The 19,095-nt window shown below is 35.9% G+C and overlaps 1 protein-coding gene and 1 long non-coding RNA gene across 4 annotated transcripts in view; one reads left to right on the forward strand and one right to left on the reverse strand.

Moving 5' to 3' along the window:
- Nucleotides 1-19,095, forward strand: part of LOC149796486 (uncharacterized) — an 85,574-nt gene that overhangs the window by 50,041 nt on the left and 16,438 nt on the right. The gene's annotated exons all lie outside the window — the stretch shown is intronic.
- LOC149796487 (uncharacterized) overlaps nucleotides 1-19,095 on the reverse strand; it is a 65,861-nt gene that overhangs the window by 42,256 nt on the left and 4,510 nt on the right. The window contains exon 2 of one of the 2 annotated variants that reach the window (XR_016421704.1): nucleotides 9,736-9,780. This is a non-coding gene — a long non-coding RNA (uncharacterized LOC149796487). Of the gene's footprint in view, nucleotides 1-9,735; nucleotides 11,422-19,095 lie in introns of those variants that run through there. The other variant, XR_016421703.1, reaches the window with a different exon arrangement.

The following is a 19,095-nucleotide window of genomic DNA, read 5'->3' on the forward strand; positions in this document are numbered from 1 at the left end:
AAGATGTCAACAGTGTCTTGTTTATGGGGAAAAATTACTAAAGAAGTTAGAAACAGACTATATGCCAGGAAATTTCGTGACAATCCTGTTATAGCAGCAAGTTGACATGTTGGGTAGCAGATGATTTTGCATGTGTGAGACAACTTCTTGCAAAATTGGAAACTTGGATTAAGATGCAGTATTTTATAAGATATACATTTCCATCTTTTATATAATGTATTTATTTGTATAATTCACAGTAAATAGGATTTTCTGGGTTACACATTCAAGAAGGTCATGGAGTGGGTCTTCGTGTTGACATTTAGTAACCACATTTTCGTATGCATTTCGAGTCAAAATGTGGGATATCTTTATATATTTTATGAATATCATTTTTCTTAATTAAAGTATAATCATTCTTTCTTGATATAAATGGATTTTTGACCCAAAATAACATGTGTTTACAGAAATAACATATTGTTGCGCAGGATTGCCCGGCACGCAGTATTGGCTGACATGGTGGTAATTTTATGTTAGAAAACAATACAAGCCCCTGTATCAATCAGGTTTGGGGACTGGTTTAATGAATTACAAGAAGGCAAGTTGATTTTACAGAAAATTCAGTCTTTGTTTATACAAAAGTATATAATTTTGAAGGTCTTTTGACAAAATTTAAATCAACCCTTTCGAAAATGTTTTTTAAATGATGTATTTTTAACCAGATCCTCTTAAGGAGCTTAGGTTGTTTGAAAAATCTTGTTTGGGATTTTATTGATAAATTCAGGGTTACGCTCTCTTTGTTACTAGACAAGATTCTAATTATTTGCCTTTTTTTTATTTTATACTTTAATAGGAATTGTTTACTTTCTATAAGATGCATATACATATTGCTATAGAATTCTTTAGAATTAAAGGTTTGAAAGGTTTGAAAGAAAACAAAACATAATTTATGTTCATTATGTTGTTCCCACCTGGTAACATAATGTAGCAAACTAAAGTTAGAATTTTTATTCTGTCCATTGAAATGACTTTACATGCAAATTTATAGGAATATAATCTAAATTGTTTCATATGATAAATTTTGTGGTTTTGTACATGATCATCTTTTCTGACTTGATGTTTTTGGAGAGTCTTGAAAGAGAAACATCTTTAGATTTAGAAAATGCATGTTTTATAATCTAACATGTTCTTTAATTCCTTTCAGTAATGGTCATATGTGAACCTTGAAAAAAAGTAATTTCATCCTGGAAAAACCCTGGAAATGACCTGGAAATTTATCTTATCAAAAATGTTCAACATGGGAACCATGTATAACCCTCATTTACCATCCCCATGACATTGGTTTCCATAGCCTAACTTTTAAAAAATTTGCTAAAATTTCAGCTAAATTTGGATTTATATTCATGAAACTTTGCATGAGTTGAATTACAGCAAAATGCATCATCATTTACAGACGTTATCCTGCTGACATTGTTTCCTACAGCATCAACTTTACAAAAGATTCTTGGATTTTAACCATACTCTTTTATTATGTATGACCTTCAACTTTACAATTTACAATTGTTTTGCCCCTAATTTACCAACTTTCTGACTTTGTACCCATAGCCTGACTTTACCATGGTTTCCAGTATTTCATCCATACATGGTATACAGATTTATGTTAATTAGATTTTGAATGAGTTAACTAGGCTGAGCATTCAGCAACTTTGTTTACAGAAATTATTACCCCATTTTCTCACCCCTCCTTACTTTGGTTTCCACAGCATAATTTGACTAAGTTTTCTTGAATTTCAGCCAAATTGGCAGGCATCTTAGACCACTCCGGTGGCCTAGTGGTTAGAGCATCCACCTCAGATGCAGGAGATCGTGGGTTCAATCCCCAGCCGAGTCATACCAAAGACTTACAAAAATGGTACTAACAGCTGCCTTGCTTGGTGCTTAGCATTAAGAGGTTAGTGTTAGGACTGGTCTGCCTGGTGTCACTATAATATGCCTTGGTGGGACATCATGCTACATGCCTGCGGCATGATACCCCAGTGCCTGAAATCACTATAAACTGTCACACTGCAGACATCAGAGCGGTATGACTGAAAAATTGTTAAAGCTGTGTTAAAAATCCAAATCACACACACACACACACTGGCAGGCATCCTTATTTTTATGGTATTTGAATTGAGTTCTTTTTACAGCTTCTTTAGTATCGTTTACAGAAGCTATGGACCATGGTTTCATTTCCTCTTGACTTTGGTTCATGCATGGTTACTTTACTTAGGATTCTTGGATTTTAACCAAATTTAACATTCTGTGTTAATAAGACAATAATTATTAATGAAACAAAAATTGGTTACTCATGAATGTAAACAATACTGTAATGAAAAGACCAAGACACATTGAACTCACCTATGAAATCATCAAATCCGTAGTCATTTGCATGTCCAACAAAACAACACATCCTTTGCTTTCAATATTGAGCTTCTATTCAGAACATGTGCCAATGTAGATAAAATATTAAGACGATGTTCAAAACTTTATACAGTGTACTGTTTGTGGAATTGCTTGTTTGATCTTGACATAGCTATTATATTAATGATAGGGGAACCCCAGTTCTAAAAATAGCTATGTAGTGGAAGCCCTCAACAAGAATTCATGCTCTTAATAGGACTCTAAAACTGATACAAAATTTCTTTAAAAAAGCAAACTATAAATAATAGAATTAACAACATTATAAAGAATTGCAATTATAAGAGTGGAATTGTTATTTTTTCTGAGTTTATCTTAGTATAAACTGCCAATTGCTGACTCACACAGCTTATATAATGTACTTGGGGCATTATTTACTGCTTGATTTTGTGACTGTCAGTTTATACCATGATAAACTCTGAAAAACAACATTAAACTCTTACTTGAATTGGGTGGTTGTTCCACTAAAACATAATTGTGACCCAGAGAAGGTACTTTCAGCCTTGGGAAAACTCATAGATGCAGTTTAGAATTTGTTTAACATTTTTCATGAACTCTTTGAAAAATCAGAGTACCCTGGCATATATATTTTTTTTAAATACCCTCCCTTGGTGCTTGGAACAGCTTGTATCATTTGCCACAGTTATTGTGCCCCTAATTTATCATCGTCCTGTTTAAATGGAACAGCTTGTATCATATGCCAGCATTCCATTACATAATTTACATAATAAATCCAGACATTGGTTTCAGCAGAATTACCTTCCCAAAGATATTTTTATTTGTCAGATTTGTATTTATGAGACGTTTTTTTTTAGTTTCATCTCCAGCATTCCACATTCCCATTCGGAAGAGTTATTGCCCCTGACATTGGTTTCCATAGCATAAGATTTCAACCAGATTTCATATTAATGAGACCATAAATGGTTTGGATTTCCAGCATTTTGTGTCATCATTTTGAGGAGTTATACGCTTTCTCCAAACTTTAATTTCCCAACACCAGTACCTCTGTTTAAGTTCGTGCAAAGCAAATTATGGTGGGTGGGGGCCCTTTGCTATATACATGTCACTAAAACAGCATTGTTTTAAGTTTGTGAACTTTTCTGGACTACATTCTGTTGATTTTCAGTGGGGGCATTCATAGTTTACAAACACAGATCTTATGTATTCATCCAGTGATAATTTCGTGCCTGATGATAAATCAACCACCTAGTTTTTTTTAAATATTGAGTAAGGATATCTTTGTGTAAGCCCACCACAACCATTTGACCAATTTTTACTTGACTGGCCCCGTGGTATTATCATGGAAAAATTTATTAGTCTGACCCCTGGTATGATCACAGAAGAAATTCTGTTTTTGAGTGAGACTTGTTTGATTAAAAATAAATCAGTATAGTTTTTACTTTTATTTCTTTTAATGGGCATGAAACTTCATGGTTTTGCAGAAAATAAGTTATTTTGCATATGCAATTGAATTTATGGATATGCCACTGGTTGAAACTGCAATCATATTGTCTATGCATAAGTGTTAACATTGGGTCTGTATTTTTGGGAGCTTTTTGCAGCCACAAGATTTCACATTCTTCTGGTGTTTTCTTCAGGATGCCACAGAACTGGGAAGATCCGGAGACATTCCGTCCAGAGAGATTCATGGAAGACATTGGAACCTACAAATTTCTTCCCTTCATAGCTGGTCCACATACATGTATTGGGAATAAGTTTGCCATACTAGAGATGAAGACTGTTCTAGCAATACTAGTCCGAGACTTTGAGTTTAGCATGGCCCCTGGCTATAGGTATAGACGTGTACAGGGAGTCACAGTTAAGCCAAATCCTCCATTGCTTCTACAAGTCAGGAAGATTTGTGATTCTTGAATAGTACCCCAGGAATAAGGACAAAATAGAATGATAGGAAGAGATAGAGAAGAAAGAAGATATAAAGTACAATAATTACTATATTGTTTTAAAAATACATTATTCTTATATTTTATTTAAAAATATTTAAAGATATTTTAAACAAGAAATTGGCATACAGACAAGTTATAATAAATTAGTATGTTTTGCAGGTGTTGAAAATAATATCTGTAATATACCACTTGTTTGTAGAAGTCAGAAAGTATACTGATATGTATGTTGCATTCTGTACACTAGTCTGTGAAATCTGTCAAAACATAGAATTGTGACATTTTTCCCACACATGATTGGATATAATAAATATATGATTTACAAAACATTTCTCTGATATTTATCCCCCATGCTATCTCTTCATAACCCAAACCACTTGTTGGAAATTTGACAAACTTGGTACATTGGTTGCCCACAAGTATTGAGAATACATTTGCCATACTCTAGGTCATATATCTGACAGTCTGGAAAAGGAGCAAAGAACATGTACAAGAAAGCACATGTATTTGCCATGGTGAGACGACTTGTTGTTGTTGTTGTTGGGTTTAAGGCCATTTTTCAGCACACGATAGACTATGAATGGCGGCCAATATTAATGGTGGAGGAAGAACCCGGGGAAAACCCCGGGAAGAACCACCAACCCACGAGAAGCTACTGGCAAGCTTTCTCACATACCCACATTGGCCGAATCCTAGACTCAAACCCACGCAGACAGGTGAGATGGCATTGATCCATAACAGCGCTTTAGACCACTCGGACACTCGGGGCCCCTAGGTGAGACTTGAAAGTATCTCTAGTTGCAATTCATATGTTAAAATTTCTGTTGGACGATGTTTTCATTACATCCTATTTTGAGGGTTCATGTTTTCAGTGGTTTTGATGGTACATTTGACACATCATTGGTAATATCATGCCACAGAAATTGGAGTTAATAGTCTTTCCAAAGACGCATTTAAAAGCAGCCAACCCAGGCTGGCCTGGGCAGGTACAACATATATACAGACCCTGAAAATTTGGAAGTAAAATGAAAATGGGATGCAGATTGAATCCAGATGAAGTGTTAAATATATTTAAACAAAACAGAAAACACACCTGCAAAATTCTGAACATTGAATGATTAACAAAATGCAACAAATCATAAATAGATGAGATAATTATTTTCAAGTTGCCACTAAATTTCTATGGTTGAAATTACTTATGCATTGTAATACAGGATCAGATTCTTTACTCAGACACATAATTTGTATCACGTACAAGCCATTGTTCTTGTTGATACAAATTTGTGGGCCACAATAAAGTCCCAGTTCGGCCCAAATGGTGGTTATCAAATGGTTTAGGACATTGTTATGTCCAAGTCAGATTGGGTTGCAAATGTTTTTCTTTTAGTCCTATGCTGACATGCTGAAGCATATAACCAGTGGGCTACAATATTGGTACTTCTGGGCCATAATAATAGCCTGATTCAGCCCTTTACGGTGGCTTTCACACAGTTTAAGAATTCCCAAATCCAAGTTTGATTGAGTTGCAAATGTTGCTGTTGTGGTCCTCAGCTCGCTGCCAAAGCCTATAACCATTGGGCTGTAATAATGGTTCTTTGGGGCCACAAATATGTTTTAACTTGGACAATTACAGTTTTTGATTCAGTTTGGTTATGATTGCAACAGCAGTAGCAACAATATTTCTTTGAAGTTGATTTAGAATACCCAAAACAATTATGTATTAGTAGCAGACGCATTATCATTGCCTGTTTGTAACCTTCTCAGTGCACAGTCATAAAGTAATCAGTATGTAAAATTTACCAGATGTACCAAGCCTGTTCCAAATTACAGGACCAAAAATAATTGTGTGGTACATATATGAAATTTACAGTTGTATTTGCAATTAGGAATACTTGTAATTAAAATCCACCGAGTGCATGGTTTTGGTCAACAAGCTTGGAGGGCCCCATATATTCACAAATTCAAAAGCCACAAATTGTTGTGAAAGATTCTGTATTGGCAAACCTAAGGAAAATTTGTGCAAATAAAGTTGACAATGTAATAGTGATAAGCTTCATAGGCTTATTGCTGATTTGGCATTTAAGACTCAATACACATATATATATATATATATATATATATATATATATATATATATATATATATATATATATATATATATTTTGATAGTGGCCTTATTGTTGTTCACAGTAAAACATAATTTTTTTTAAAACTTTTCTTGACAACATTTTTGATAGACCTAACCATCACATCTTTAGAGGAATGTGGGGTCGAATATCATGTTAATAAAAGATACATCATCTTGGTTTTGATTTGGTATCATGTGTCACAAAAAAATTTAAAATATATAATATAACATTAGTTGCCAGAGATGAAATTCTGCTTAAAGGACTCAACATTTATCAGCAAGGGATTTTAACCATCTTTGGCATTTGTGTTTAAGATTATGTTTATCATTATATCTGTAATGGATTCTGACCGCAGTGATGACCTTGCAACATTTACTGAGAAATGGATGCTAAGAGTGATCACTCATCAATGAATATCTGCTTTACCCTCTCTCATTTAGACTGAAATATAATCATGTTCAAGGCCAAATAGACCATTGGAATCAACATTATGTACCACAAGCATCTCGAGATCAACTCAGAGTCACTCCATTAGGACATGAAAGCACTCAATCATTGACAGCACCACCAGGTGCTAAAACACTTTTGGATTGTTTCTACAAAGAAGTGAAATTCACATTCCCAGCTACATTTAGCAATGAATAGGTTACATCAACTGAGACAAAAAAGATCTCGACTGTTATTCAACAAGGAGACAAGAACAATAGATTTAAAAATTATTCAATGATGTAATCAGTATGGTTTTAAATGAAAAGGCTCCTAGGTCTCCAGAATGCACTGTTACACAGGGGGAGTGAATGTTCCTCCGTATTTGGTTTTCGTTATCTAGGGGTTGACCGCCCTCGATGTTATTGCCCGGTTCGAATAAATAAATATAAATGGTGAAACTTATAGGTGGAATAGATAGAGATCTGAGCAGGTATATAGAACAAACCAACACGAGCCCCCGTACATGTAAACAAACAATTTAATCAATTACATACAAACACTGTGAAAATTCATTACATCAGGAATGTACTCTGCTTTTAGAAATTTAACTTTCACCGAAATACAAAGAAAACGTAAATAGATTAAAATAAGATAGTTGATCTGTTACTGATAGATTTAGTTCATCATAGGATCGAGTGAACAATCGAAGTCAATGTCTTGTACGATTTCATAACCTGCTCGTCCTCAGTCTGTTTTTGCTTCCTTTGTCGCTGTTCAGACCCTTGGATCTCAGGATGATACTTTCTACCATCCGTCTCAGGATATTCTCAGAATACTTCTTCAGAGATTAATACGTCGCAGGGTTGCGTCACAGGATTATATGTCTCACTGCACTCTTCTCTATGCTTCTCCGTATAGGTCTCAGAATAACATCACCTCATTCGTTCCATACGTCTCTGGAGCTATTTTCTCCCTTTGCTGTCAACGTTTTCTCCCTCTAATCGGTAGATTAGTTCGTCGGTTCCTTTCGACAATCGTCCTCTTTTTGGACAACAGTTTTACGGAAATTTCTTGCAAATTCCCGGAGTCGTAACCTTTGGGTCTCCTCTTGTAGGAAAAGCTTAGACTGATTAAAATTCGATGTGGCGATATTAAAACCTATGAAATTTTGTGTTGGAACACGCCCTCTCATTTAACGTACCAATCAGAATCAAATATCACTGCCGCCTTTTTTCCAGAGGTGCCAAAGTCAGGGTCAACTTGACCCTGGTAGTTTGAGTAACAGAGTTTCTGCATTCTCTCAATTGTGACAACTTTACAATGAAAATGAAGTTTTCCTTGTCCTAAATTGTCCGCCTGGCTGCTGTGTAAACAAATGTTTAATTAGGAACAGAATTCTCCCTCTAAAGGACATTACCGTACACGGTAGTATGATACGCGCTTGTCTCCATAAATCTAATTAATGGTTGTCTGGTCTCAGCTAATGTATTCTTGTTAGATCGACATAAAATTTGCCACTTCACATGCACAGTTGCCAGAAATTTTAATATTTCCAAAGTTCACACTTTCAATGATTTTATGACAATTGTACCATCAAAAAGTGGTAAATGGTTAGAACTGCATGTCACGCCTAATCAAGTTTAATGTGAAAAAGCAATTAAAGTGAAACAAACAACAGCAAAATGAAATCCGAGAGAGAACTGCATTAATCATAAAATACAATTGCAGCAACAACTACTGGTCATGGTGTGGCTGGAATCATGGCAATGACAACCACCAGTCCATAGTAACTGGTGATGCTGGCAAAATAATTTGATAACAATTACATTCTCAAATACGTGTCTATTCAGAACTGCTTGAAGCAGCACACAGTAGTCTCAATATGAGCAGTAAACTGTATTCAGTGGCTATTGAGGATAAAATAATAAGCATAGCTGAATTGGACACAGCATGGGCAGAATGGTAAATCATTGACAACTCCATTCACAATGAACCTTCCCGTGTATAACAATGTATTATTTCATATACACTTTGTGTAATTAATATGAGTTCTTTTTAACCTCATGTATAATTAGTCTGTGGTAAAAGAAAGCTTTATGTTTAAAGCTTTCTATTTCTTTATGGGGGAAGTGTTGTGTATATTTGATTTAATTATATCTGATCTATATATTTATTTCAATTTAATTGTTTGTCAATTTTGAATTTTTTTAATATTTCTTACATGCTATTGTAGTGTAAATTTATTCACTAGAGATGATACCTTTTTCAAAAAATAGTTTGACCTTGACTGTTCGGTTTATAAAAACTTGGTGTTGATCTAGATCCTGACTTTGATTCAAAATTAGTATCAACCATGGAATTAAGTTCTGTTCTTATTTTAAAATGATTGATTGTCAAGGTCATGATGGGACTACGTGGTTTAAGATGTAAACAATTTTTTTTATTTCTTAGAGTAAAATGATTGATTTTTGTCAGGGCCACACTGGATGTGCATGACCTTTAACAAGTACATCATTTCTATGAGGTTCTGGAACATGATCACGTGACCCCCTTTTCGTATTTTAGAAGACAAAAAAAGAGTAGTCATCCCTTAAAACAGATTAGAATTATTGTCATTCAAACAGTGTTGCTATTGCATGACATTTATTCATACTTCAACATATGTGGTTGAGAACAATGATTAAAGAAAATATAAATATAGGCTCCATGATTTCTCCTAATTGAAGTGTATGTATACGTTAAACAAAGGGATGTCATTGACAACTTGTGCTGGTAACACACACACACACACACACAAACACAAGCAAACAGAGAGAGAAAGATTTTCTACAGCTTACATTTTTTGCATTCCTCTTCATGGATTATTTCTTCGATTTAAAAACCTGAAATTTTGTAAACAAGAGGAGAAAGTCTGAAAATATATCTTCTTTTGTCATAGTCAATTGATGTTTTTCATACCTCTTAACAACTTAAATTTTGAAGAAATATACTCATATCCTATTTGGAATGATATTGGTATTTAGTTGGAAATTTTGTTGATGAGAGAATGTTTAAACTTCATACCTTTTCAGGATTTATTTTTCCTCTGGAAATGATCCAAGTTAAATCGTAACCTGCTGTCATGCTATGTGTGTATTATAAATACCATAAGAACTTCTGACAAAGACAAAATAAATTAAAGTCTAGTAAAAAAAAATAATATAGACATGTTCAATGAAATAAGTCATGTTAAATGAAACCATGACTTTGTTTATCAATCCAGTTATGTTACGTTGTGTAGCCATCTCCAGTATATCAGAGTCAGCTGGTTTTTATTTGGAATTGCATTAGCGCAGATGTATATTTCATTGGTCAACCTGGTATTAGTAGACGGAGTTGTCGATAGATCAGTTAGAAGACTGGATAATACCTGTCTTATAAATGATACATTATATTTAATATGCTCGAAAAATAGAGATCAGTCTATTTTAAAATCTTGTTGCAAAACAAATAGTTAAACGAAATGTAAGAGGAAAAGGGACCACCGCTCCCCCAAAAAGCGAAATGAAGTGAAGCATGAAGAGGAAATGGTAGACCTAAAAGCAAGAAATATTTTGTTAGGAATAGAGCCTATATCAAATGTTCTGTTTCATTCTTAGATAGGTTGTGTTTTATATAAACTACAGCACTAGCCACAGCAGCAACCAACTGTAAAACATGACTACCACAGGCTTAGCAGTACAAAGTGCAAGAACAAAGAAGAAACTAAACGAACTGTTCCTCCTAGTAACAGCTGTTATAAATTTCTGAATTGTTTAAACAACAATTATTGTACTTTACAGTGCTCGTTTATGTTGCCTTCTCTGTAGCAAAATGCAACATTTAATATTTTGCATACACTTTAATATATTGGATTCGTTTTTCAAATTTCAAAACTAATCATTTAAGTGTAGAGTTTGTTTGTGTAGTACGTTCTATGTATGTATGTATGTATGTATGTATGTATGTATGTATGTTCGAGATCTACCAATTCCTTATTTCAAGAGCACAAAGCCACAGATGATAATTACACAAACAACAGATTAACAAAACACAAAAACATGAGTACCATAAAATGCCTACATTGTGTTTGCTGTCAATAAGTACAATTAAATACAAAATAAAGGTTGAACAATGTTGAGTTTTGTTATTTTTTAGTGCTTGTAAGACATGAATGTCTAAAACAAATGACCCTCATTGATGGCATTAGTAGGTTAGCACTGAAATGTTTGCACCATCCCAGATATAATATTTCTGTCCTGGAAATAATATCTCAGTGAGCTGGTTCTTTGTTAAAATTTGCATGAAGTTATGTTCTAAAGCAATGTGGCATCATTGAATTGGCAGTATATAATAGTTTAATAAACGCTTTTTAATAAATTGATAAATTCGTTTTACTGACATTTTTACATAAAAATTATAGTTAAGACCATGTGTTTGAGAATGCATATAAATGGCAGGAACTTGGTAACATGTAAGTTCCTTGTTACCTATGCTAAATTGTTGTTGTTGTTGTTGTTGTAGGGTTTAACGCCATTTTTCAGCACGCGATAGGCTATACATGGCGGCCAGTATTAATGGTGGAGGAAGGAACCGGGAAATCCCCGGAAAGAACCACCGACCCTCGAGAAGCTACTGGCAAGCTTTCTCACATATCCACATTGGCCGAATCCGAGACTCGAACCCACGCAGACAGAGGTGAGATGGCAGTGATCCGTAACGGAGAGCGCTTTAGACCACTCGGCCACTCGGGGCCCCCCTATGCTAAATACCCGTTATTTTAAATTACATGCATCCAATGTAAAGTCATTTTTAATTTGTTCATGCAGCAGTATTATCCTTGCATTTTAAATTATCATTCAGATATCTAGACATGGACATGTGTCCTGTTGCATGAAACGATATGTTTTTAAACAGCGGACATTGTTGCGCAGCTAATAATCATAAGAGACACTTTCCTTTAAATGTTGATAAACCTAATATTATAGTTATAATTCACATTTGTCCTGTCTAGCTAATACTCTCTTTTGATTTCACATTTTTAGTGTTTGAACTTTGCAAGTTTCATGTGTCACACAAATGCTGGTATGTTAAATGTATTTAAAAAAAAACAATACACGATATATATGTCGAATCTCTTCGCAAGCTACACAAATTTGCACACACATCATATCTGATCTGGTAAAAGAAACATTGGATGGATTTGTATTGTTGCACTAAGGACAACTGGTCATAGCCTGACACCAAACGGTGGATATTACATGATAGAATCACCATTTTCTCATGGTAACCACTAGATCGTGATGTCATAATGAACACTGGCCACATTTCTGTGTCTGCATCCACGGAAACAATTTGCAATCCTCTACTAGGAGGTTTGCCACTAGTTCATCGATAGGTACTAAATGGTCAAGCGTTGGCTGCCTAAAATTGTCAATCCAGTTCAAGACTCTAAATACACTGACTGACCATACTGGGTCAGTAGCACGATGTTGCCTGCCTTTAACTCCCCCACTGCATACAGATACTGAACAAAGTTGTTTCCAAGTGGGTCTACCAGCGGTGGTTGTGAAATTATGTTGAATATAATGGTGACAGTTTTCAGTCGAATCACCTCAGCAGGTTTTAAATCCAGTTGAACGTGTGATTTAATTATTTAGTTCTTGTATGACTGATGGAATTCGTGTTGCCTACTCACGTGATTGAGAACTCTGCGGTCTCAGTATTAATTCATGCGCGTAATGACCATTCCATCAGTGTAAGGTTAAATCGTTGTTCAATAACCTGGTCACGATGTATGTTAACATGTCTAACACGAACCCACATATTACATTTTGTTAACAACACATTAACTGCTCAATAAATTCTTTACCCGGATCCACTTGCAACAACTGTGGCCATGTTAGCTGAAACAGCGCATACATACGTTTACGCGCATCAGCGACTTCTGCTGAACCATTAGACGTCAAAGGATCGGCATATTTTTATCAAATAGCACCATCTACAATAGTTAACACGTACTTTTATGTACGCCCACAAATATCATCATGTGGAAGAAACAAAAGATCAGCCTGATAAACTTCGTTAGATGTTTTGATATCAAATCATACACGGGTAAATTTGCTACAGTGCTTATTTGACCACTCCCGAGCATTCACGTAGTGAGATTTGCTGCTCTTGTTCACATTTCACCGGCAGTTTCACCTTTCCAATAACTTAACTTTTTTGTAGAATCAAATCAAAAATCAAGCCGTGTACCATGCCACAATAATTGTATCATGTGATGTGATTTTCATCATGATATTTGGTCCCTGGTGTTCCCGGTAGCTTGCAGATCCATCATTACGTTTTGAACTCGCAATGGATTTGCAGTACGAGCTTTTCATTCTGCATTGCAATATGAAGGCATGACTGTACTGTATGTAGCAGTCGTGTTATACAACAGATGATATTCAACATGGCATCATGAAAGAGAATAAGTACCGTCATTGAACTCTCAGTTCTTTCGGTGATTATTGCCCCAGCCGGATCATGAAAACCAAAGTGTTGTTGAATAAGATTTTGAGATGAGATCGGCGGACGACCATGTTTATTATGAAGTACTAAGAGATTTTACTGTGGAGTTTCAGTCTTAGCCAAGAAGCATATCGTCAACTGTTGATTTCTTTTCCACAGTTGAGGAATATCATACTATTGGCGACCTTGATTCAAGACAACTCCGACCAAGACAACTCCGCTAGAATATTTCTCGAGTTCATCACAAACATACAGACGTATTCTATAATTACACAGACACGCACACGTGCCTAAAGTGATTCGTGACAAGTCGAGAATGTTCATGATATTTCAAGGAAATGACGCATATGCCTTCGCAAACGTTCACTTGGACTTGGTGTGCTGTTGATTAATAAGGGAGGAGTTTCGAAATAGACCACCCCTGAGACGTATAGTTTCCACACAAATGACTTGACTGGTAGACCACGCAAATATTGAGCTGGTTTGGACGCGATAATTTAAGCATTTATAAACATATAATGCTAAAAGCTGGAAGTGGTGTTATAGCAGAGTATGGGGAGTTGCGTCTTAAAGCTGATTCTTAATGTTATAAAGTGCTCAATATATGTTACAGACAAGACAAACTGCGCGGGAAGATCTGCCTGAGGGCATCCAACAAACGATTACACCATTGCTCAAGCCCACACATGAAACCACGGAAAAGGTTAAGATATATGCTAGTACGACAGCAGAAATTATGAAAACAATAACAAAAATTGGTCCGATTCTCAGAACAGCACGAAGCATTGAACAGCTAGAAAGATTCGAAAAACTTGACATAAACATTGAAGCGAAAATTGTGTATCTTCCATCACCGCCATTACTCGTATACTAGTCAATGCCGAGAATAAAACCACAATAGTTTTAACCATGTCGCCAGTGGATCTTCAAAAAAACCTTCAGTGTCACTCTTGAGATACCTCTAAATGGAAAGGTACTTGGACAGAAAACCACCTTCGAATAGAAAAGATTTCATGGATCAAGTGGGTATACAGGGAAATTACTATTACGTTTTTAACAAACAGCAACTGGCCGGCTGTTTGATTTTTATAATATAATGCTTGAAACAATTGCAGATGAAAATGTCAACTAAGGCAACTCAATTGTTTGTGCAAGACATATATAAGGAACGACTTAGAACAAGACCATGCGCACGTCCTCACGAACATCAGCCCAGATGATCATATCAACCTGAACCAGGGCCATCAGACGAATCTGAATCAAGGCCATCATACAAATATATTGGGATGGGAAACCTTTAAAAAGAAAACATTTGCACTCGCACCCGAATAGTTATCTATGCCTCTACCGGTAAAGGTTACTCAAGCCATAACGAACACGAAAAGTATTTACCTGAGCATCCACATGCAACTGTTGAAAAGAAAATATATGCACCAAGGGGAAAAATCACTTGCACTTGTTGGGAAGGAAATATATGTTCCAGCACGCTAAGTTTTACCTGTACCTCCATGGACAAACCTTTCCCGTGCCAAAGGAACTCCACTGACGTGGAAGAGCAATAAGAAGGGCAAAAATATCAAGAAGTTGAAAGGAGCGAAACCCTGCAGCCTGAGAGAAACGGAAACCTGTATGACTCGCACGGGAACAACAACTAAAACAGGCAAGAGAAGAACAAAGACATGAATACGAGCAGTAAAAACTGGCAGGAGAATAAAGACATGTACATAAGCAACAAAGACCTTTGGTATCCACAATGGAACAGAATCAAAAATAGAGCTAGAGGGAAAATGACGTGCATGTACTCTGAGCCAACAAAAATGGCTGAATGGCTGAAAACGTAAAATTTAAAATAGCACAGCGAAGAAACTAGAACAGATTCTAAAACAAGAAAGGAAATGAAAAGTGATCATAGAAGGGGAAAACATGCACAATGGGCAAAAGTGAAACAAAAACGTTAATCTAATAAGGCATTTATAGCCCGAAAACAATTAACATCGTCACTACCAACCCAACAGGATGTAATACAACAAATGCTAGAGTTATAAAGACAATCACCCACAAATTGGACGATGTGAGAGCGGCACTGATAGCCCAGAATGCTTTACCACTCACACCGGTACTACAAATGACCCCTGCGTCCAAATTACTCTCGCAATAATCAAGGGGAGGGACTTGGCGGATTGTGCGAGGCTTACGACCTTGCGGATCGACTGGAAACACTCCTGGGATTGGTTGACGCGGGCAACAACACACTAGAAGTTAATAAAGAGCTCGCGTCGATTTGTCAGCGGTTGCTTACCGACGATATAATGAACCCGAAGACTTTTTGCTCGTTGACGCACTAACTTGTTTCGAAAAAATGTATGTATTATACGACGCCGGTTTCTGGGCCGAGCGAAATTTGACATTCATGATTTCGTCAATAAAATCAGAATTTTATGTGACATTTTTCTACAAAATTCACCGATGATGGAGGTCACACACTCAAGATTTTACTAGTATCATTGAGAATTATCTCATTTGGGCTAATATTCGATTTGGGGATTCCCCATGCATAACTTGTTCGAGTTTCTGTCAGACGGTGGCACCACCTGGAACGTTGTTGGGCTTTCTACCGGTGCATACGAGTTTGAATCAATAAATACTGAGATCCGACGGAGGATCGCATTAACCGGCAAAGACACACGAGGACACACTCAGCTGTGCCATCTCGACAAAAGCTCGAGAGTATGCGGTTGATATTGCATAGTCGTCGCTGAGAACATTTTCCTGATTGGCCAAAAGATAATAATGAGATTTCATCAAACGAATGAATTTTCCTTGCAGGGCCTAAAGGTGCCAGTTATAATTTTGTGCCAGTCATTGTCTGGATCACCACTACAACTTATATTAAGTTGACCTGTGATGTCATCATTGATAGAAGCTTTAACCTCGACAACTCAAACGTCGCAGGGTTATATTATTTTGAAGGTTATCCTGTCTCAGGCCCTCCCCCCTCCTCCCAAGTGATTTGACATCGATGGCTTCTGCTGTGCCAGTGTATTTTCCATGCTATGCTTGTCCTTATGAAACATATTTTACCCATATGCAACAGGAACAGCACACGTTAGATCTCTGCGGCGATATCTTAACGATACAAATGTACACTAGAGATCGCGCTAATAATTAAATAAATGACAGTCGCATGTCGACGTGAGATACCCGTGCGTGTTGTCAACTCGAGTAAATCCGTTTACACAGCATAGTAAAGAATTGGTCTTGGCGATGTTGTTTGTAGAGTGTTTACATGTGCAACAAAGGTGCTCGCGGCCATGTTTCGCGCTCTGTTCCAGTATAGAAACAAGCTGCAATGCGAGTCGTTAATAGCATCAAAAACATTGGTGCGGCTCTTTTGAAAAACCTAGGATTCAAGCGATTCAATGGATTCGATATCGACTACCACTACAGCTATATGTATGATATGTCCTGCAGAAATCACGACCTTGACTCCCAATAAACGTTTGTCAATAATCCTCAAAACACACACACATACTCAAGCACAAACGATACATTTTTTTATCTCAACTATACATGTCCGAAGCATGTGATTTGTGGGAGAGCCTATTAGGTTAATTTGCATTAGGTAAAGTACACTATGTGGAACAACGAAATTCGTTCGAATGAGAATGTTTAACCATCGTTATTAAAGATTGATGGGAAGTCTGTGATCAGTGGCAATCTCCACACTAGTCTTGAAATACGATTTACTTACAGGAAGATAATGAAGATGTACAAATTCTCTGTGAACTTCATACATCTTTCCTCCTTCATCGTTAGCATCTACTGCAGAATCCACTTTGAAAGGGATAATTTTAAGCAACGGAACAGCTGTGTTTCCAGCTACTTTACATCCAACAGCGTTAAGTTACATCAATATCAAATTAAGAATCGATCATCTTTGTGAATATCGTTTAACTGCGTTGTTTAGTTCGTCTTTCTACAAAGAAGAGCAAACAAACTAAAAGAAAATTTTGATAGACGACGTTTTGCCATCTGATGACCTTTCTCCGGTGCTTTTCCAAAACTTATGATTGAAAGTAGTTGAAGAATCTATCAACAGGATGTTGAGCTTTGAAATAATATCATACTGGAATTCACGTGGCATAGATATTCATCTAAGAATTCACTGCGATAGTGTTTTGGATTCGTAAATGAAATGATTGCTTTTGTACTAGTGCTTTTGAAAGAGTACTCTGCTGGCAAAAATTATTCCAAAAGCGATAAGAAATTGCACACAGCCAAATTGAACTCGTCCTTTTGTGAACGAATACTTGTTTCAGCAGTAGCAGTCTCAGCAATGCTCGTACGATCACTCCGAGTACACGATGTCACCACGTTAGGCGCTCCCGAATGCATCATGTGCATCATGTTTTTACATTGTACCCTTTACGTTGAATAGTATGTATGGGTGTTGGATAGCAATTAAGCTATGGATATTGAATAGTAATCATAAAGTGGGTGCTGGCTAGTAATTAAAAAGTATGGGTGTGTGATTGGGATTTTTAACGTAGGTTTAACAATTTTTCAGTCATAACAGGCAGCTGTTAGTACCATTTTTATAAGTCTTTCTTATGACTCGGCTGGGGATCGAACCCACGACCTCCCGCATTCTTACGTTCTAACCACTATGCCACAGGAGCGGTCAGTTAAAAAGTAGGCGTTTGATAATTCTCAAAAAGTGGGTTTTAGACAGTATCTAAAAATTTCAACATTACATTTTCCAAAGAGGACCAAATATGTTCAGGTCCACCTTAGGTTTCAGAGGGGGATCTTTGACCCCCGTCACGTTAACCTATGGTAATTTTTATATTTGTATTCCCATACTATATGTATACAATATGCTAACAATGCTAAATTAAACGTTAATTAAAAAATATAAAACTGGAATCGTGTCAAATCAATGCAATATTGTTTGTCAATATTCTGCTAATCTTGTGGACCTCGTAATAATTATAATAGAACAAATGATAACTTGACAAAAATGGTGTTATCTCTGTTGAGTGATAAAGATGAAATATATTGTGCTAATATTTGTTTGAATTACCATGTTATTTTTTCACCCTGAGTACATAATATATCACCTAATTGTATGCAAATTGCTTGCAATGAATTGTTTGATGCCGCTTCATTTAAATATATTATCGCAGTCTGTTTCATACTTTCTCTGATCAGTATGCCCTTAATTCATTTTAATTTTAAGCAAAATAGTGAGAACATCAAACCATCAATTTGCAAACTTATTTGATCTATTAAAGCACTCTTATTGTCATTTTCCAATTTACTGAATTTAATATAATTCTAAAACGCAAACTATAATGCTGACCTCTATTAACATTGTGGTCTTTGGTTACATAAAAGTAATGCAATATTATATACGTGTTAATATATTAAAATATCTTTTCAAAAATCAAGATCGAATGGATTTAATGTGCGCTTTCAATGAATACTTACGTTTATTAATATCTGCAAAATTTTCAAAGCTTAGAACGAAAATAAAATAAGTTGCCTGACTGGTTTGAGGTTACTCGCGAAATAAAAATTCAACGGTTACAGTAAAGTACCTTTTACTATTGTGTTACTGGTGAATAACTCGTTACAAAATATTTATTTGATAAATATGTTGC

The sequence above is a fragment of the Sinohyriopsis cumingii genome, chromosome 6, assembly GCF_028554795.1.
Source record: "Sinohyriopsis cumingii isolate HCF-2022 chromosome 6, ASM2855479v2, whole genome shotgun sequence".
Lineage (NCBI taxonomy): Eukaryota > Metazoa > Mollusca > Bivalvia > Unionida > Unionidae > Sinohyriopsis > Sinohyriopsis cumingii.